The sequence below is a fragment of the Hibiscus syriacus genome, unplaced genomic scaffold (assembly GCF_006381635.1).
Source record: "Hibiscus syriacus cultivar Baekdansim isolate YM2019G1 unplaced genomic scaffold, ASM638163v2 tig00111877_pilon, whole genome shotgun sequence".
In the NCBI taxonomy this organism is placed as follows: Eukaryota; Viridiplantae; Streptophyta; class Magnoliopsida; order Malvales; family Malvaceae; genus Hibiscus; species Hibiscus syriacus.
Window position 1 is genome coordinate 585,744 of NW_024063208.1, and position 23,496 is coordinate 609,239.

The window sequence follows — 23,496 nt, forward strand, 5'->3', positions numbered from 1 at the left end:
AAATACCCGATGTTTAGAACCGAATTTGGTAACTCTGTGGCGTTGAAAGAATCTTCAATTGCAAAAGCAATATCTATCCTCAATGAAGACGACGTTGCCTCAACTGTTACTCCAAGTAAACACTTATATCATCTATTTAAATTTAATTTAATGTTTCATTTAGTTCCCAAGCAACCTCCAATCAAGTTTCATAGTGTAGGTGGAAGGTCATTATCTGTTTCAAGTGAAGCACTGAAGCGCGCAAAGAGTCTTCTTGGTGAACCGGAGGTTGGGGATTTATTTGGTGAAATGGATGAAGAGTTTCTCCATATAGAGTTTACAGGGAGGAAAAACTTAACGATGCATCGTCAAACAAGGAAAACAACTTTCCTACGTCATTTCCCCAAGAAGGAGCACAACTAAATATATTCTAGTGAACAATATGATGAAAAAACAGTTTATGCATAACGTTAATGTTTCTAAATTTTATTGTATTGCCTCTACTGTTAAGTATATTTATGTGTAACTTATGGCTTAATTGAAATGTATGGTTGTTAGTAATTAGGTTAAACAAAAAGAGGAGTAAATTTATGTACTTATGTAGAGCATAAATTAAATATTTATAAAATATTTGATTTTATATAAATCAATGTATTTAGCAGCATTTGTATAAAAAACCACGCTATATAACCCACCTTTTGCGGCGTTTGTATAAAAATGTAGAGTACAAATGAAATATGTAGAATCATTTAATTTTATCTAAATAAAGGTAATTAGCGACGTTTTCATAGAAACGCCGCAAAATAGTTGGACTATAGTGGCGTTTTCATAGAAACGCCGCAAAATATTAGTAATTTAGCAGCGTTTTTACAAAAACGCCGCAATAGGTTCCACATATAGCGGCGTTTTTCTAACAAACGCCGCAAATGATTCGTACTTTAGTGGCGTTTTGACAAAAAATGCCGTAAATGTTTTTAACATTAGTTGTGTTTTTAATTAAAAACGCCGCAATTGGTTACCCTTAAGTAGCGTTTGTATATTTAAACGCCGCAAAGTCAGTTTTAATTCTCCTCTAGCCCTAGCCCTCTTTTCCATCACTATTATTCGTTCCCTCACGCCAATTACAGAAGCCATCTCCTTCACTGCGCCCAGCTTCCTTCGCCTCCAACGTCGTCGCAAGTAGTACACCATTCTTCGGTCGATAAGTAAAATCCCAAATCTAACCCAGCATTTCTTAACCCTTCTTCCCTTGTTTCCCTTCGATTTCTCTCTGATTTCAAACTCGTATAAAAAATTACGCGACGAAAATGAGAAGATTTTCGTGATACCCAGGTTAGGCTTTCTTTCTCTTAGTAGTTGATTCAACGTGATGAATTTTGTAATGCGTAGTCCATAGCTCTACGTAGCCTTACGATTAGCATTTCATTTATTGCAGCAAAGACTTGTGTACACAAACCTTTCGCAACTGATAGACATGTGATTCCAGATTGAAAATCTATTTTAATTGCTTTTAAGTTGTGTTTTTTTTACTGGAAGCCAATTAACTTGATGGTTAAGTTGGTAGCAAGATATGCCATAGAGGCAATATTTAAATTTATGGAGTGCGTACCTTTAAAGGAAGTATGATTAAAATTAGTGGAGTGTGTGTCCTAATTATGTTTTGTTTCTCTTATCAAAACCAACGATTTAATTTGTTTATGGTTTGTATATCGTTGTAGGTATGCAAATTTTGTTCTTTGTGCATATTGTGATTTTCACTCCATTATTTATGAACTTTAGCCGTTTGTTTAGAATCTTTCTATTGTTACAAGAATATTGGGTTTTAGTTTCTCTTGCTGGCTTCTTCCGCTTCATCATTTTTTGTTTGTAATTTGTGTTAGAAATATGTTCAAACTTAGTTCATGGACAAATAACAAATAGTTACACCACATTGGTTATGTTTTTAAAGCAGAATGGTTATCATTCTCCTTTTTTGTTTCTTAACTCTCATTGTTTTATGTTTTAGGAGTTGGGCATAACTTCTGATGAAGCATTGAGTTTGGAGGACTTACCTAAGCGTGTTGTTGTATTTGGAGGAGGGTACGATAGATTTTCTATTTCCGTGTTCGTTCTTTCATCTGTTTAGTTTTCTAAAATCCCAAGATGACTTATACTCGTCTAGGTACATTGTTGTTGAGTTTGCATCAATCTGGAGAGGGTTGGGTGCTTATGTAAATCTCTTTTTCAGAAGGTAGCTTCCTTTGAGGTCGTTATCCAGTATGATCTTATTTATTAGTTCCTTATTTTCTTGTATTTCATAAGAACTCCCAGATCTGATCTAAGTTAATTTTATTTGATGTATATTTACCAGTCCTATAGTGACTGCAATTGATTTACATGTTTACTCATAAAGTGTTAAGCTTTTCTCTCTGATTTGGTTGAAAATAAGATGCGTAAAACTCGTAAATAGCTCTTGGTGTTTTCTTTCTCATTTACTTGTGTTTCTCACCACTTTGGTTTTATTTGGTTCCCTGATAATTGAAACATACATGTTGTTTTGCAAATGTTGACAAATGATTTAATGCGTTTAAGTGAAGATTTTGTTATTATTGGGAAAGAACGAACAATTTCTCATTTATGGAGTAAATAACATGGTTTGTGAATTTCATTGTGGCCCTCTTTAGGTTTATTATTTATTGTGCTCCAATATAACACCATGAGTAAATTTAAAAAGTATATGGCACTTTAATCTGTTTTCTTTTTGTTGAAGTTACATTTCTGGCAGGCCTATTTCTTTGAATTTTATAGAACGACATGGTCTTGTTTTTCAAATTGGATGTGGGAGTTAAAAAGAATTTTGAGTTGTATTTATACTTGAGTTTAGTCTGACCTGCAGGCTACAGTTGTGCTGGAAGTATGTTGTATTTAGATTAGGTGGAAAATCTTTGGCTTTCTTTTCATTGAAAAAAAGGTGGAAAAAAGAGATTATGTTTAAAGGAAGAAAATTTAGTTTCTAAAATTTATTGTCTATCTTGTCTTTAAGTTGAAAGTATCAGTGAAGTTGGAGAAGTGATGTTCTCATTTTTGATGGTTGTATTTTAGGGTTTAGGGTTGGATTTTCATGAAATTCTTATTCAATTCTGGTTTGGAATGATTTAGAATTATGTTTAGTGGGAAGAGACTTTTTCTGTTCATCATTTCTTCTTTTCGTCTTTTCTATTCTCCCTCTTCTCCTCGTCAACTTCAATCTCGATCAGTAAATGTATAAGAATCAATGTGGCAATATTTTTTTAATGTTTGGAGTTAATGATCTGTTCCTTGTTTTTTAACTAACACTTTTGTTCCTAGTTTTTATCAGTATTTTCTTTAATTGAGTATCAGTGATTAAAATCAATAATTCATCTGTTTCTCTCTTCATAGGTGCTAATTAAGTTGAGCATCTCAAATTTTATTCGTTTCTGAGGAACTCATTTGTCAAGAAACAAAGGTAATCTTCTATCTGTTATACTTTTGGGTTACTATTTTTCTATTTTTCTTGAACCTGTCTGACATGGAACAAAGGTAATGAACTCCGTTGTAAGTTCTTCATGCCTCTATCTTTACCATTGAAACATGAGTTTGTTTATAAAAAAAATAGTGCTTGTAATCAATTTAAAACCCATTATCTAAAAAAATATGAGAACCGAAACGAGTACAATTAAATACACTTACTCTATATGTATTAGAAAAAGAATATTATACCTTGAGATCTTAAGTTTAAAAAACTATATTTATAAAAAAATATTATTAATAATTAAAAAATTATAAATATATATTATATTATAATCACTTGGATTATTAGATTTGTAAGGGAGAATTACATGCGGGGAAAAAGAAGCTGATAGAGTCAGTGGGGTGTTAAGTCAACCAAATGGACGTTATCGACATGGCCACGTCAAAGATAATCTCAGATTTCCTACATTACGATAGTGTTAACATTCAAGACTAATTCAAATTTTATTATGGGAGGGTACAAGGTGGATTGATTTCCTACATTACTGCTATTTTGTATGATCTTGTTGGCAGAGCATGCATAATAAAAATAAATAGTTTGACACTACCCTATTGATGGATGTAATTGAGTATCAGTGATTAAAATCAATAATTCATCTGTTTCTCTCTTCGTAGGTGCTAATTGAGTTGAGCATATCGAATTTTATTCGTTTCTGAGGAACTCATTTGTCAAGAAACAAAGGTAATCTTCTATCTGTTATACTTTTGGGTTACTATTTTTCTATTTTTCTTGAACCTGTCTGACATGGAACAAAGGTAATGAACTCCGTTGTAAGTTCTTCATGCCTCTATCTTTACCATTGAAACATGAGTTTGTTTATAAAAAAAATAGTGCTTGTAATCAATTTAAAACCCATTATCTAAAAAAATATGAGAACCGAAACGAGTACAATTAAATACACTTACACTATATGTATTAGAAAAAGAATATTATACCTTGAGATCTTAAGTTTAAAAAACTATATTTATAAAAAAAATATTATTAATAATTAAAAAAATTATAAATATATATTATATTATAATCACTTGGATTATTAGATTTGTAAGGGAGAATTACATGCGGGGAAAAAGTAGCTGATAGAGTCAGTGGGGTGTTAAATCAACCAAATGGACGTTACCGACATGGCCACGTCAAAGATAATCTCAGATTTCCTACATTACGATAGTGTTAACATTCAAGACTAATTCAAATTTTATTATGGGAGGGTACAAGGTGGATTGATTTCCTACATTACTGTTATTTTGTATGATCTTGTTGGCAGAGCATGCATAATAAAAATAAATAGTTTGACACTACCCTATTGATGGATGTAATTGAGTATCAATGATTAAAATCAATAATTCATTTGTTTCTCTCTTCGTAGGTGCTAATTGAGTTGAGCATATCGAATTTTATTCGTTTCTGAGGAACTCATTTGTCAAAAAACAAAGGTAATCTTCTATCCGTTATACTTTTGGGTTACTATTTTTCTATTTTTCTTGAACCTTTCTGACATGGAACAAAGGTAATGAACTCATTTGTAAGTTCTTCATGCCTCTATTTTTACCATTGAAACATGAGTTTGTTTAGATATAAATGCTTGATTTCGATGAAACATCTGTGAAAATGATTAGTTCTATACTATGCAGTTTTATATATTCACCCTTATATTTTTTATAAAATAACATAGATACACTTGCTCCCATACAATTTTAGCAATTTAAAATTTCATAATGTAGGAGTGATTATTTCTATATTCATCTTAATATTATTATGCACTAAATAAGAAGTTCAAAGCTTATGTTTAGGTTCTATTTGTTATGTATAATATTAGCATTTAACATTTGTAATTGAAACTCCAGAAAGACGAAATGGGGTCAAAAACTTGGATGGATTTCTCAAGGGTTAGCGTTTAACATTATGATGCATCTGTTAATTCATCTTCCTCACGAAGCAAGAGTTGGTGGTCCCGTTTTCTATCGATGGATGTACCCTATAGAGAGGTGTTAATTGAATTACACGTTTTAAATTACTACTGATTATACATTTGAATAAAATGTATTTACGTAGTATGTTGTTTTTTGTATAGGTTATTGGGCAAGTTGAAGTCTTATTGTCGTAATAAGCGTTATCCGGAAGGATCAATTGCTTAAGGGTATTTGGCAGAGGAATGTATGACATTTTTCTCTAGATATTTGGAAGATGTTGAAACAAGATGGAATAGACCAAATCGAAATTATGTGTTAGGTACTGATGACTTATCTCAACATTATTTGTTTGGAAGTTATGGTCAACCATTAGGGAAAGTTGAAATTGCACATTTAGATGACACGTCTTGGGTACAAGCACACCGATATGTTTTTTTCCATCACGATTCAATAGATCACTTTCGCACGTAAGTCTTTCGGACCCAATCCTAATGAAATCTCTTTATCTTTTATATTTATCAATTTTTAACAATATACTATTCTTTATAGTGAGTTTAAAGAAGTATTGAGATCTCGAGCACGCTCCCGAAGATTAAATCAGCGACAGCTACATAAGTTATTCACAGAAACCTTTCATGAATGGTTAGGCCAAACGGTAAACAACTAAATCTTACGGAACACTTATAAATAATATATGTCTTGCTTTTTATATCGACATCAATGCAAATTAATTCACCATTCATGTGTAATAGGTTTGGAGTGGCAGAGAAGTTAGTGAAGAAGTTAAATGGCTTTCTCAAGGTCCGAATAGAATAGTTAAAAGCTATAATGCCTTCCTCATTAATGTGTTCAGGTTCCACACGGAATCTCGTGAAAGATTAAGGAGGACACAAAATCACGTCTTCTAGCAGGTTACTTAGGCATAGTTGGACGTAATGCGAATCTGTTACCGATCAATTATGAGTCATGGCGCGAAATGCCTAATAGTAACAAAAATCAAGCGTTGGATTTTGTTAAGGTAATAATGTCATTATAATAGATACTCTATAGCAATTCAATACTAATTTATACTTACGGTGCACACTTATTTGCTGTATAGGAGAAATTTGTTCTAGAGGTCTCTGACGATTATGTGAAGCAAGCGTTAGAGAAGAGATGGATGGACCGCAAGAGCTCCTTAAAGAAGAAATACTTCAAGAATGATCTCATCCTTGAAGAGAAGTTGCAAACAGTCCCACCAAGAATGCTCAGGTACCAATGGAAAGATGCAGTCAGATTTTGGAGTTCTCAAAAAGGCCAGGTATGATGTATTTTTCATAAATACTTGTAACGAAATTTAAATCATCATTATAAGTGGTTGTTTGACATTGTAGGACCGAGAGCATGTTGGTGTTGCTAGCAGGCAACAACAAAAGTTTACGTACACGGCTGAATCGAAGAGCTTTGCTTGTATAGCTCATGAGGAGGTATTATAGATTATTGAAATAGTTTTTTTTGTATTTCATGTACATACTAACTCATAGTAATGACATTATGGTACATTGTAGGAAAATACATCCGGTTCTAAAGTTGGTCGAATCCAACTCTTCGACATGACACATACGAAGAAGGATGTCACTCCTATGACTGCTGACGCTGTAGAAATTACGGTACGTTTATTGGGTAGATGTTTTAAATTTACCTGACTTTATTTATATTTGTACCATGACATTTTTTATTTTAATTAATTATTTACTGTATTATTAGGAAAAATTGAGGGAGAAAAGGGCGGAGTATCATGCTACTGCTTCGAGTCAAGGTATTGTTAATGATGATGACATTGAAAACCAAGCTATTAATGACGTTTTGGGTCCTGAAAGATATGGCCGGGTGCGCTGTCAAGGATCATTCGTTACTCCCACCAAATATTTTGGATCCAGTTCATCACAGTACATGTCATCACAGTCTCGATCTTCCCAATTAGAAGTTGGTCGTTTAAAAGAAAAGTTGGCTGAGATGGATCAACAAATGGCTAACTTGAAAGCGAAAAATGAAGCAAGGGAAGCCGAGAGAGCAGCAGCGGAAGCAGAGAGAGAAGCAGTGGCAGCACAGAGAGAATCAACATATCAGCAGAGATGTGAAGAATTTGAAAAACGACTCATTGATATGATGTTGATGATACAAAAAACGCAACCTCAGAATCCATCATCGTAGCCTCATTTATGTTATGAGCATTATGTTAATGTTACTGAACCGTGTTTAACTTAACTTATATTACGTTAATGAAAACTTTTATTTATTATATTGGATTTAATGTTGCTTGTTATAGATATATAGTTTGATGTTATTACTGTTTTGTTTGTTGGATAATGGAACAAGTTGAAAAAATAGATTTGGGGTATTAAGCATAATTTTTAGAAATGTTAAATTATGTGTTATTTAGCGGCGTTTGTAACAAAAACGTCGTAATATACCATACATTTAGCGGCGTTTGTATCATAAAAATGCCACTATATACCAATTTTTAGCGGCGTTTGTATTAAAAAAGCCGCTAAACCTCAGCGCCTATTGCGGCATTTTAGCTAAAAACGTCGCTAAATCTCAACACATATTGCGGCGTTTTAGCTAAAAACGTCGCTAAATCTCAACACATATTGCGGCGTTTTCGCTAAAAACGCCGCTAAATCTCAACACATATTGCAGCGTTTGTGAAGAAAACACCGCTAAACATCAAAACCTACTGCGGCGCTTGTGAAGAAAACGCCACTAAATATCAACAACTTTGGCGGCGTTTTTCAACAAACGACGCTATATGTTGTGACATATTGCGGCATTTTTTGTTGAAAAACGCCGCGAACTTTAGCGGCGCTATTTTCAATGGCGCTTTTAGCGGCGTTTGTCATAACGCCGCATGTGTTTTTAGCGGCGCTTATAAACGCCGCTATAAGTAAAAAAAAAATCGCCGCAACAAGCCACTTTTGCTGTAGTGGTGGTTGGCATTGAAATCGCCTAACCTGGTTTTAGGATTAAATTGAAAAGAAAGAAACAAGTGAGTCCCTTGATGATAACTAGGGATGCATTAAACAAATAATTAATCATCTTTAAAGGTCTCACCTCAACTATAACCTAGCGCGGTTATTTACATTAAGTTTCCTTTTAAAATCTATTTATTTCTAGTTTAATGTATGAGTTTCAAATAAATTAATAAAAATTTTCGTTCTAATATATATGTATATATATATATATATCAATTCTTAATTATTTTGAAGATATTATTAAAGAAAACTATTTACATATTTTGGGTTAATTCTAAAAAAAATCATCCAACTATGACTCAAATTCTAAATCGATCCACAAACTTCAAAATGTAATGGAGCCATCAAAGTTTCAATATTGTATCAATCATATCCTTGTGTTAACCTAACTATTAGCTTAGACAATAAATATTAGCTCAAATATAAAATGTGTGGATCAAATTGTATATATCTGTACCTATTGCAAGGACCAAGGGCGAAGTTGAAAATCTATTTTGGGGGCGAAATTGAATGGAAAAGTTTCTTTTTTGGAATAAAGTGAAATTTTACCATTACATTAACTAATAGCATCACATCATTTGAAGGGACTAAATGCTAATTTTCATTTTTTGGGGAGGCCAAGGCCTCTACTTAATATTCTTAAGTTTTATTAATATTATTTTTCCCTAACATATTAAATTCAAGCTATTTATATAAGAGATAAACACACGTCGATAATCTAATTATCATATACTATAATTATCATATTTTAGGTATATATCACATAATTTCATAAATTAATATTGCACGAACAATACGATCTCAGAGTAAAGAATTGTTGTTACTTTTTAATGTTTCGAATTCGAGTACCATGAATTGTAGTGGTATAAATGTTAAAATCAAATGGTTAAAAGTAGAGCTGGGTATAAGGGCTAAGGCCCGCGGGCTACCCGTTTAACCCGCGACCCGTGCGGGCTTCGAGCCTTAAAAATTGAAGATCGTTTAAATTGCGGGCTTTTTAGCTCGGACCGTTAAACTCGCGGGTTTAATGGGTATAACCGCGGGCTACCCGCGAAACCCGCTAAAGCCCGCTAAAGCCCGCTTAATTTAAAATTCATAAAATTTTAGATAAAATAAACTTAAAGAATTTTATAGAAAAAAAAATAAATTACCTATAAATATGATGTTACTTATAACTATTGTAGTTCTTAAATTTATTAGGGCGTTTGTCATAATTTTACCGCTACTTGATATTTTTTTCATTTAAATATACATCATTATCATTTTGGTATTTAAAGATTTTTTTTATTTAATTTTGACCTTTATTTTTTTCATGAAGTATATTATCTATTTTGTTCTTTAATTATAAAAAGTCACGTGATATTCTAATAATATATCACATGACACGTAATATTTGGATTAAAAATAAGAAAGAAAAGTAAAAGAAAAAAATGAAAACATATTTTTCAACTTTTAAAGATTTTTACAAAATAAATATATTTTAACAAATTAATGACTTATATTTTATCAATTTTAGTATAACTATATCTTTTAAATTTACTCTTATACTGTAAGTATTTTATTTTATATTTTCATATTATGTTTTAGTCTTTCTCTAAAGTATCCATAAAATACAATTATTAGGACCACTTAACAACCTTCTTGTTAGATTTGTATAATGTTTGATTTGTTGAATTTTTATGATTGAATTTATGCTTTCAGAATTCAGACACTTCTGTGTCTTCATATTATAGCCTTGAATAATCGTGTTTTATAAAAGTGTAATGTGGTTACTGTTTTATTTGTTTTTCAATTTGGTGATATAAGTAAATATTGTTTTTTTAATTTGAGTTTAAGTAATTATATCATTATATATATATATATATATATATATTAATGATTAAAAAATTTAAAAAAATATTATTTTATAATCATTTACGGTTATTTAAAATAAAAATTAAATATTATTTATTATTTTGACGGTGCTACCATCCTTTTCAAGTTGCTCGATCATTTTTAAAGGTGTATTAAGTTAAAACATTATTTTTTATTGCATTTAAAGCATTTAAAATTATTTTTATTAAACGGGCCGCGGGTAAGCCCGTTTAGCCCGCGGGTTAAATGGACGGGCCGCGGGCCTTAAAATTCAAAACCGTTTATGAATGAGTGCTTTTTAGCCCGCTCCGTTTAAGCCCGCACCGTCAAAACCCGCGGGGTAAACGGGCGGGTAGCCCGTATACCCACCTCTAGTTAAAAGTTATCTTTTGAACATAATATCTTATAGTTATCTCATATTAATCTAAAAATATATATAATATTGATATTTTACAAAATTTATCAAAATACCTTAAAATTTATATACCAATTTTAATTAGAATTTTAAATCTAATTAAAATTTATATACCAATTTTAAATCTAAGTGATATATTCGATAGATTAGAGAAATTAATCCTACATAAATTTGTAGTCCTTACTACAATTGGGAAGAATAAAATTGTAAGTTCACTTGGATTGAGGCTACGAATGGGTATTAGGCCCGGATTTGATGAGTTATATTCGATCCGATCTTATAAGATTGAATTTGATTTAAAAATTTAAGTTATAATAGGTTAGACTTTTTTAAAAATTTGATATTGTGTTAGATCAAATTCAAGTTTAGGACGAAAATCCTTAATTTAACCTAAACAAATAGTATAATCATCCTTTATATATCTATATATAATTGAAATAATATTCCATTCTCTATATAATTTTTTAATTAGATTTTTATTTTATCTCAATATATATATATATATAGAGAGAGAGAGAGAGGATTAGGTATGAGTTTTTACTCAAAAATTAATTCGGATGTAACTTTCATAAACTTAAACTAAATTGGATGATCGATGACGGATATAATAATAAGATCGAATTTGGGTAGACCAAAACCCGACCCCACTGACACATGCTCATACTAGAGGCATTATTAAATAAAAAATTTCCATTTATTATTTTATTGGAAAGAATAACCCCAAACAACATTAATTGAAAAAAACCTTTCAAACGCGTAATGTAAAAAATAAGGTCAGACATCACGTTCTGCAAAACGTGAAATTCATCAACTTTTTCAAATAATTTTATTTAATTTTTAGATAAATAGTAAAATAAATACATAAAACTCATTTGTCGTAAAACGTTGATTTTTTTTATTGAACACGAGATTATTCTGGCAAAAGTGCCCAAATAATGCATATGGAAAAGTTTATTTCCCAAAATAATGCACTCAGTCGATTATTTCCCCAAATGGGGTGAATGTTACAGTGAAACATGCATAGCTTGGGATCTCTCAGCGTCTTCAGGGTTACGATAAAGGGAGCATTTTTCTCAGCTTCTTTAGTTTTGCTGCCAAAATGCTGCTGCTGCATGTGGGAGCTGCGAAACTCTACTGCTGTTGCATGTGGGAGATGTTGCATGTTGTTGCTGCTGCATGTGGGGGGCCTGGACGTGGGAAATCACGGCGTATTCAGCTTGCATGTGGGATTTCTCGGCGTCTTCTTCAGGTTGCATGTGGGGGGCCTGGACGTGACCAGATTTCTCTGCATAGGCGCATGAATCTTGCATGCATGCTGCTGGGATCTCTCGGCGTCTTCTTCAGCATGGGGGGATTTCTCGACGTCTTCTTCAGCATGGGGGGCCGAATGCAGAATGCATGTGCTGGGATAGGTCTAAAAATTAGACACCAATAATGCATGCATTGGTTATGTTTATAAAAGGGGTTTAATTTTGCATTTCATTGTGCATATGAGTCGGTGTTAATTTACATAAGCAAATAGGCAAAATAGTGTGAGGATCATCAACAATTTTTTTTTTCTTTTAGTTTCAATTGGAGCTGTTGTTTTGCTTGAAGTGGGTTTTCAGTGATAATTTTTCGAGTTTTGGTTTAACGCTGTTCAAAAACACATAAGTTCTCTCTCGTTTCCCATGTGAACTCCATTTATTTTTTCTAACATATTAAGTTGTATTTGAGTGTAATATTTATTTTTTCTATATTTGTTGAAATATGGAAGAAGAAAATGTTCTTTTGAGGCTAGATGGTCAACATATTTTGAGTCATTTGGGAGAACTGGTATTATGATCGAATATTTTTTATTTGAGAACGGTGAATTAGTTCCAATTACATGGATTAACAAATTGCAGGATGACGAACAACGAGTCATTCGTCCTCAACTTATCAATTGTGAGATGCCAGATCAACGTATTGTCGATAATTTAAAAATAGTCGATTTTTATGATGTCGCTTTTGTAAGAGAATTTAGGTTGGTCCCCAGTTTGATCAGTGCATTAATTGAACGGTGGAGACCAGAAACTCATACTTTTCATCTTCCGTGTAGTGAATGTACAATCACTTTGGAGGATATGGCTTTACAACTCGGTGTTCCTACAAATGGAATGGCAGTGGTGGGAAATACTGATCTTAACGTGTTTTCAATATGTGAGCAGTACCTTGGGAAGGTACCACACAAAGATTTAACAAAAGGGTCTGACTGAGATTATCCTGGTTGGCAAATGAGTTTAAGCTCATTCCTCATTGTAGTGAGCAAGACATTATATATGCAACTCAAGCATATATATATTAAGGTTGATCGGCGGAATCTTGATGTCGGATAAATCTAGTAATATTGTCCATATACAATATCTTCCACTTTTGGGTAACTTCTTTATTACCCGTTAGTATAGTTGGGGATCGACAATATTGGCTTTATTGTATCGTGAGGTGTGCAAGGCGTCATTACTTGTAAATGATGCATATACGACTGAAATTGGTGGATGCACGATGTTATTACAATCGTGGGCATGGCACATAATTCCATGGTTAACACCAATTAGCCGAACTGCAGTTGACTTTCCTCTTGCCGAAAAGTAATTTTTTTTATTTAAAATATTTGATCTTAAATTAATTAAACAATATTTTGTAAAGGAAAAATAATTACATAATTTTATTTTGATTGGTATATAGATGAAGGCATAAAATAGAAAGAACGGGGTTGGTGCACAATAACGTGAAAGAGTTTAGGTTTAAGATTGACATCAAATGCAAAGTTGAGGTATATATAAAATTAATTAGCGAATTTATTTTTATTATGTTTATATTATAATATTGTTGTTTATTTATTTAGTTGAATTTTATAATTATTTAATTAAATAATAACTATATAATTTTATTTTATAGTTTATTTGGAGGTCGTACGATGATGGAGAAATTATGGTGTGTCTACCGCAATATGTCTGGGAGGGTTGTCAATATTGGAGTGCTGTTACACCATTAATCCATTTCGTATTTGTGGAGTTCCAATTTTCCGATAGAGTGTTGAGGCAATTTGGCTTCCACCAACCTATTTCAGGAATTTCAGAGAATCATGACGCTCTCCACAAATTAGATGGGCAGGGTAGGGTCGATGAGGATTAGTCTATGAGGCATGCCATCCATATCAATCATTGGAACAACAGGGTTCATACTTGCCAACGCTCACTCCCATATAAGCGGATGACTTTAACTTCCAGAGTTCGGATTACCTGAATTATTTTTGGGAACATGGAAAGCGGTTCTTGACAACGAACAGAGAAAGACGACAATTTATAGAGTATAAGAAAAAAATTTGGTAAACCCGAGAAACCAAGAAAGACTAGGAGTTCTTCTCACCATGGAGCAGAACAAGAGGCAATGGATAATATCCCACCAGAATCTTTTGATCACACAAGATCATTTAATCAAGTGTTTGGTGATTATGGTGTTACGTCCTACACTCCTCAGCTTGTTCCTCATCAATCACTCATGTTCTCTCCCATGTTTGGGGCAACAAATGATTTTGATCAGATGACATCTATGATGACAAATACGAGTATTTGTCCTCAGATAGGAGAGCATAATGGTGGTGGGCATATATTTACAACACTGGAACCTATGCCCTTAGTAAATGAGCAAGTTGATTATGATGAACAAACTCCTAAACAAGTGCGATGACCACAAGGAACCGACGTGCGCCTCGACATTATTATTCAACAACACCCCGACACCGTCAAGAGTTATAAACACTTTATACGTTTGAAATATTATTAAATAAATGAGATATATTTATATATCGTTCATTGTACAATGAAATTTATATTTAAATATTTAAATAAAAATTAAAAATTTAATTTAAATATTAAATATAAAGATAAAATCTAAATATTTAATATTATTAAATTATTATTAGTAATAATTATTAAATCATTATTAGTAATTATTATAATTTTATTATTAGTAATCATTACTAAATCATTAGTATCAAATCATTAAATTTTAATAATAAAATATTATTAGTAATCATTACTAAATCATTAAATATCAAATCATTAAATTAATAATTATTAGTAAATCATTATTAATAATCATTATTACATATTATTATTCATTAGTAATCATTATTAAATTATTAGTATTAAATTTAAGTAATTGAATCGAATATCATTACTATTAAATTGAGATTTTTACTATTAAAGTTCGAAACCTTTAGTAAAAATTTTTCATTTCAGTAAGGAGTTAAAATTGACGTTTTAAACTTTAAGTAATATATATATTCGAGTAATTGAATCGAATATAATCTACAAATTTATAAAAATTATTTAACAAATTTGTTTGGCATTTTAAAAATAAAAAATGTTATAAAATTAGTAGTAATCATTATTAAATCATTAGTATCAAATCATTAAATCATTATTATTAAATCATATCATTAGTAGTAAATCATTAAATCATTATTAATAAATCATATCATTACTATTAAATTGAGTTTTTTACTATTAAAGTTCGAAACCTTTAGTAATTTTTTTTCATTTCAGTAAGGAGTTAAAATTGACGTTTTAAACTTTAGGTAATATATATATATATATATATATATATATATATATATATATATATATATATATATATATATTCGAATAATTGAATAGAATATAATTAATAAATTTATAAACAAATACAATTATTCATTATCAAATAGAAATAAGATTACTGCTGAGGCCTGTACCGTAGAGGTTTGGACAATTTCTTTTTGAATGATCTTCATCTCTACATAATCAACATCTCTTCGGTTGGCCTTTCTCTCTAATATGGATATCCATACTGGTATGAATACGAGTAGATGCCGGTCAACCCGTCGGACTTCTACGAAGTAGTGGTTTTGACAACCATTCATTGTAATCTCGATTCTCCCAACAAGATTCATTTAGGATCGGTCTGAACTCATGGTTATACATATTTAATATCTTCTATAGGTGAAAGCACTCATCAACATAAGTGTATGAATTGATTCCAGTATGCATACATGCAGCGACTGTATGAGCACACAGATATCTCCATGCCTGAAAGCGGCCACAATCACATCATCTTTGTCGTAAATTAACAGTAAATGATTCTCGATCTGCTTCTTTGTTGCGATGTATGCATGCAATGACAACAAAAGTATACCAATTCGATCAAAGTCATGAACAAACATTGAGGTTGCCATACGCTCATTTGCTTTCATTGCTTCTACCACCGTCGGAGCCCAGATTTTACCTCGATTTATCAGACACTCGATCTCTTTCCCTTTATCAGACCAAACTTTACCCAACCTAAAGTATGTCTCTTTCACCACACTCGCTATTGGGAGATGGCGTGTACATTTTAGTACTGAATTAATGGTCTCAGTAAGGTTTGTAATCATGTGTCCGTATCGCCAACCACCATCGTATCCTTGTAACCACTTCTCCCACTCGATTTTTGACACCCACTTCTAAACGCGCTCATCTATGACCTTCAAATCCTTCAATTTCTTGTCAAAATTTGGTTAGCGTAGTTCATATCCTATTTGAAAATATATATTATGTTAAAGTCAATTTATAAACAAACACATAAATGGGTACAAATGCTGAAAAAAAAACTTACCCATGCTGACTATCTCCCTACGAATACGACCGTTATGAAACTTCTCAATACAATTCTTACCAATATGACGGATACAATATACGGGATATGTATGCGGAGGTGTCCAACCACTTCCCGGTCGTTTAATTGCTGCCAAAAGGCTGGTTCTTTGATCGAATATCAAGGAAACTCATTCTTCTCGGATGATATACTTACGTAGATTAGTTAGAAAGAAGTCGCAAGCCTCTGTCGTCTCTCCTTCAACGATGGCGAATGTAATTGGGAATATATTTCGTTGACCATCCTGCGCAACTGCTATCAATAATATATGTTTGTATTGACCGCATAACCACGTACCATCTACTTGGACCATACGTTTGCAAAATGGAAAACCTTCTATGCATGACTTAAATGCCCAAAAGAGTATGGAATATTCTCTTCCCTTGAAGAAGTTGACATTCTCGGTTGTATGCAGGCATGGTCTGAGACTTCATGATGGTTCCAGGTATGAATTGTTTCCTAGCTCGTAACAAATCAGGTAACTCATTGTATGATGTATCTCAATCATCATATACCAACCTCCTTGCCTTCTCCTTCGCATGCCAAACGGGTTTGAATTTTACATTGTATCCGAACTGGCCTTGAATAGATGCAGCTAACACCGAGCAAGGGATCCTTGGATTTTGTTAAAAAACCTTCACATATTGACAAATTACATCGGAGTCCTGTAGTCGGTGGTCTTGTTCGATAGAGTTTTGCAAACATGTGTGTGGGTCATTGTACCTTGTGATGACCCAAGCATCTTGCCTCTACATTTTGGACACTCCGATCAGCCACTAACACTCAAGCCCATATTTAACACACTTCGCGTACACAGTTTTCTGGTTGCACTCTGCAACCTTGCAATCTACATGGCCTCTTATGAAATACTCTTTAATCACTAGTGTAGCTTCTTTTTTTCCTTTGTATTGCTTCCCAACTGATAATTCACCAGAGTTATCAGACGATTCAATCATGTAGCCTGAAGTTAAATGTGGAATCTCCGGGAATTCAGGTGCCCTCATTGCTTCATAATCAATCTCCTGCATGTGAGGGGTAGGTTGATACGATGTCGGATATTCATCAATATTGATATCAGCTTCATCACCATCGAACATGGTGTCATCCTCAGCTAAAAAAGGTTCATCAGTTTCTTCATCTTCACTGAAATCTTCAAGTATTTCTTCCCAGTGGTTTTCAGTGTCATACTCTACGACTCCAGATGTTCCACCAACTTCATTTGCACTTTCTAACATCGCCACAAAGTTTTCATCGACCTATATGTCAGGTTATCGAAATGACTCTCGAAACCCATTTGAGATGAAGTTCCAACCGTATTTCTTGATGACCCTGGCACATTAGATATATTACACAACTCAACAAATAACTCAATAATTGAAATATTTGTTGAGTCATGTAATTCAATCATGGTTATAATATCATCATCTTCTTCAAGTGATATTGCAGCATACCTGACCGGATTGGGACATACCATAAATCTGTAGCTCAAACCATCAACTCTAGCACGAATTTTTCTTTCTATCATATCCTTCATCTCTACAAATATGTGTCCCTTTTAAACATCATATTTATAGTTGCTTCAGACTGAAAAATAACCCCGACCTCATTTTCCATCATATATCCATTGTAATAGACAATCGTGAAAAATTTGTTGTTCATTTTCTCTACACGTAAAAATATAGATATTTAGAATAAATTACATTAATAATTATAATGAAAATTAATTATTTAAAAAATTATAAATAATAAATGTAAATATGTTAACAATTTTTTTTATAAAAATAATGCTTAAATACATTATTATTACGAAAAAAATGTCAGGATTACAAAATGGGAAATTTTTTCCCACTAAATCAAAATAAATATTCTAATAATTATTATATAAAAATAAAACTTATATTTTCTAATTTTAAATTAACAATAATACTCAATCGAGTAAATTACATTACTATGGTCTCATGAAAAAAAATTAAATGTATCATTCTCCTAACATATATGAGCATTCTTTCAACAGGGGAAAAAATAAATGGAGTTCACATAGGAAACGAGAAAGAACTTACGTGTTTTTAAACAACGTTAAACCAAAGCTATGAAAATTATCGAACCCATAAAAATCTCCAATATCATTGAAAATCCACGTAAAGCAGTAGCTCCAATTGAATCTAATGCAAAAAAAAATTCACGATCCTCACTTGCTTCTGTAAATTAAAACCAACTCATGCATGCAATGAAATACAATCCCCACCCCTATTTTATAATAAGTCGTTGCACCATTTATTGGTCTAATTATTTTCGGCCCCCTGCAGTTGAAGACCCCTAACAAATGCATTATTGGTATGGTCGGGAGTAAACACATTATTGGTCTCAACGCATGCAGAATGAATCTCACGCTCTCGGCCCCCATGCAGCAACAGAGATGCTGAGGAAGAGCAAGACACTGAGATATCCCCATGCAGCAGCAACGAAAGATTCCCCATGCATAGCTGAAGACGCCGAGAAATCGAATGCCCTTATCACCCTATTAACTAAAGACGCCGAGCAATACCCATCCAAGCATTATTGGTCTCAACGCATGACTCTGCATGGGCATGCCATAACGAATCTCATGCCCCCCATGCAGCAGCAGTGATGCCAGAGAAAGAAGAAGACGACGAGAATTCGTGGCCACCTCCATATACAGCAGCAACCCTATTTTAACTAAAGACGCCATGTACTTCTCAATGCAAAATTTTAGCCTGAAGAAGCCAAAAAATCTTGGGGTCTTTAAGCGTGTACTGTAAAGAATGCCCTAGATGGGGAAATAATCGACTGTATTATTTTAGGAATTAAACTTTCCTATATGTATTATCTGGACACTTTTACCGATTATTCTATATGAATAATTTAAAGAGTATTTTAATTGTTTAAATTTGTTTTTTTTAATAAAATAATAAATGTGGGGTTTTCGTGATTGAGATTAGATCTTAAAAGTCCAACTTGCTGACGAAACAGCATGGTAATGTGACGCACACCCACTCTCTCCTGATTTTATCAATTGAATTATTCTGAACGTCTTCTCTGCTCAAAAAACTGAAAGCGAAATCTTCTGTTTGTTCGTCTTTCTTTTCAAAGAGAGACGTTACCCCATGGCACGTGACCATCTCTTCGTCTGTCTTGACAGTTCAAAAATCATATCATCTCTCTGCTCAACCTCTCTCCTCTAAGCAAATGCATTCTCTCTCCTCCTAATTGCTCTCTCTCCTCCTAATTGCTAAATTCAGCTATTGATTGGTAAATTCAATTAGGAGTAAACCTGTTGATTGGTAAACTCAGCTGCTTTTCTGATTTTAGATATGGAATTCAACATAAGAGACCAATTAGGAGTTTCTTTGTATTTTAACCGTTTGTTCTTTGATTTTTCGTAGATGATGACTTGCAGGCCTAGATCAGATATTTTCATTAATCTCGCGGCCCTTCGAAAACTCGATAACATGCTTCTGGTAAGATCTAACAATGGTTGTTTTTCGATTCGTGGTTGCCATGATTTGGGGGAGAAGTTCATCTTTCTAACTATTATGAGCTGGCCTTTTCTGGTGCAGGATATACTAGATAGTTTCTCCAGCACCGAGTTCTGGTATGTTGATCAAGGGATTGTAGCCCCGGAGGCCTACGGTTCGGCCTCCTTTCGGCAAACATCGAAACGCCAGGAGGAGAAGTCGTGGCTACCTGTGCCCCGTGTGGTGTGCCTGCTGGCGGTCTTAGTGATAATTCGAGAATGCAATTGAATCACATCCGGAAGTGCACAAATCAAATATTGAAAGCTGCTATGGCTATCAATGGCTTTACTCTATCGAAAATGGAAGTTCCGGACTCGTACTTGGACACTCTTACGAAGGTTGGGACGTCCTGTTATTTCTTATGTTCGCGAATTGCATCTAGGTAGATGGACAATGGCGAAAGGTTCTTTCTTGATCTTGCTTGAAATTTTGTTGCGGAATGGAAGAGCTTGTCTAGGAGACCTAATTTATAGATATATTAATTCGGATCAGTTCTCAGCTGTGTGTCTGCTTGATTTCCTTGATCTATCCTCGGAACATGTTGCCCTTGAGATTGCGAACCGTGTCGAAGCCGCAATATATGTGTGTCGTCGAAGATCTCGTCCGAAGCCCTCAATCAATCCGAATAGATCCACTACAAAATCATCATGGGAAATGGTGAAGGACCTTATGGTTGATGGAGACGAGGGACGAGGGACGGAGGGAGTCTCTAGCAGAAAGATCTGAAAGTCTCTTGCTTTGCTTGAAGCAACGATTCCCGGCTTTGACTCCAGCTACCTTGGATACCAGCAAAATCCAGTTCAACAAGGTTCGAAATTTCGAATCTGAAAGCTACTTCACTTTCATCTCTTCGAATGTTATTCAGTTATACCTTATTTCTTCGAACTCGCAGGATGTCGGGAAGTCCATTCTTGAAAGCTATTCAAGAGTTCTCGAAAGCCTTGCATACAGCATTGTTGCACGGATCGACAATTTGTTATACGTTGATGACTTAATGAAGCATTCGGATAAGCTGTCGTCGGTTCCTACGGTTAGTGTAATTGCACACAAAATGGTATCCATCCTGTATTCGGTACCCGGCTTAAACACTCCCTTCAAAACATCTATCACCTCCACACCGAGCTTTTCACCTGACCGCTGATCAGCCCTGCGAGGGGAGAAAGAACTCCTTTTCTCAAGGAGAACAACAAGAACAGCAACAACGCCAACAATAACAACATCATCATCAAGCCACATTGCCGAGGCTTCGGAGTGAAGAGGGTCTTGACTAATTATCTCGGAATTGATTCGAAACCAAAGAGATGTGGTAACCCCACCTCGGATAGTTCATCAATCCTAAAGAACTCTACTAACCATACAGAGAACTGGGGGAATCAAAAGGGTCATCAAGTTATATCAAAACAATCATCTGCATACAAGAACGGGATGAAAATGCCACAGAATCCTCCGCGGTATACCGTCACTTGAAGATTCTTTACAAGAAGACGAACAAATAGATTAGTTAATGGACAGTAAACTCCTGGCTGTAGTAAGTAGTGATGTGTCCTCCATTCTTGTATGTTAATATCAGCAGCTGGTATTTCCGAACAGAACAACCTACGTTTTTCCATAGGGTGTTGTGATATTGGTACCGTTTCGAATCGATGAGCATTCGATACAGACTAGTTGAGTGTTGTGTGTTAGCGTTGAATGTAATTGAATTGTTCACGTTCTCTCTTCGGCAAAATTGGCCCAAGGAATATGGGTTTTTTATTTAGCGACAAGTAAAAATTTATTTTGTGATCTATGATATTTTTTACAGTGACATAGAATTCATCACGTTGAGGTGATGAGTTCCAACAAAAAATATTTTTTATTTTAATTTTTTTACTTTGATGTGATAGATTTTAATAAAAAAATTATAATTTATTTGAACTCGTCACCTCGATTTGACGAATTCTAATAATATTGTAAAAAATGTCATATATCCCAAAATATAAACCGAGATGCCCTAATGGGCTAAATAAAAAACCCGTTATCCTTATTGGGCCAAAAAAGCCCTTGTAATGGGCCATTTTAACTGTCATAAGTCGTTACTGATCTGCCTTTATTTGAGCATATTTGAAAATTGATAAACCCTTATTTGACCATTTCGAAAGATTAGGTCCTTATATAAGTAATCTTTAAAAGGTTAGATCCTTATTTCAGCATTTGACTTCTTTCATGCGTTATCAACAAAACAAAAGGTATAATTCTGATTTTAGTCTCCCTACTACGTTGAAATTTGAGATCTGTAGTTTTAAAACAATATAAACTAAAATTAAGAACAATAAATAACACAGGTTTAGATATAGTGGTGAGTAAACCGCCTGTCACGTAGTTGACCGGGTTCGATCCTCGGCATCGGCGTTTTTGTTTTTTTTTTCGCGGAAATAATTCGTCTTCCTTACGTAACTTTTTCTTTTTCCTTTCTTCACATTTTCCGGGGAAAATATTGAAAATGAAAACGACATAAAAGTTTCACAGCTACCACCATATCACAAAAACAAAGATCTACACTTTTCTAATCTTCTTGTTTGGAAGCTCTTCGCTGTTCCGATCAAATGACGACCAGCATCCACGTCACCGCTTTAGACAGCGTCGTCAACGTGAACTTCCTCTTCACACTCGCCGTCTTCATCGGCTTAGCCTGAAATCCCTACGATTCCAGCAACACTCTCGTAGACGCAGGCACCAAATGTTTCCCCAACTCGAAAATCGCCGAGTATTTGATTAAATTCCACGTCTACTCCTTCTGCTCTTTCCTCTTCTCCAGCCTCGTAGCTTTGGCCCTCAAACAAGCAATCAAGCTCTCCAAATCCCATTCCCTCAGCATCCACATCAATTTCCGAGGCTCCGAGATTCTCGAAAGCGTCGATGTTAACAAGACGTTGCTTCGGGCCGGTATGGTGGTTTCCGGTGCCGGGTCGGTTGCGGGTTGTTTGTTTTTGATGTTGGCTTTGATTAATGTGGTTCAGATCAAGGTCGGAACTCTGGCTTGTGGGAGTGGGCATGCTTTTGAGGCGGTTGTTCCTCTTGTTATCTTGGTCCCTCTTTCTCTTTTGATCTATGTTTGTGTGGGACTTTATGCTTTTACTCGTTAGATTGGGTGAATTACGTGTGTTGTATGTTCTAGGAGCAAAACTTTGAGAATGTTGCTTTAATTTTCTTAATTTGCAACGTTTTTTTAGTATGCTTTGCTGTGTATTGAATTCCAAGGCTATAAAGATGAAAACTTTTGAGAATATTGTTGATATTTATCTTCTGGGTTTCTTTTTATTGTATGATGATGTTGTAAACAAAATGTAGCTTGATACTGTATTGCTTTTGATTAGGGTAGATAAGCTCTATGTTTCTGAACAGTGAGTCGTGTTTGTCGAATTGCTGGGGTCTGTATTTGGTTTCATAGATGAACTGGGAAATGAGTTTGTAGTTTAAGGAGTTGAAAATTACTGGGGAAGAGGGACTTGGTGACTTGATAGTCGGATAACTCGAAATCGATGTTCTGGAGGAGTAGGTACTGCAGCTAAGAAAAGGCTTGTCT

The 23,496-nt window shown here is 33.9% G+C and overlaps 2 pseudogenes; both read left to right on the plus strand.

Annotated features, from left to right (window-relative positions):
- Nucleotides 1–19,592: 19,592 nt before the first annotated feature.
- On the plus strand, nt 19,593–21,525 carry LOC120172663 (annotated as a pseudogene).
- An 882-nt stretch (nt 21,526–22,407) lies between these two features.
- LOC120172665 lies at nt 22,408–23,246 on the plus strand (annotated as a pseudogene).
- Nucleotides 23,247–23,496: the final 250 nt, after the last annotated feature.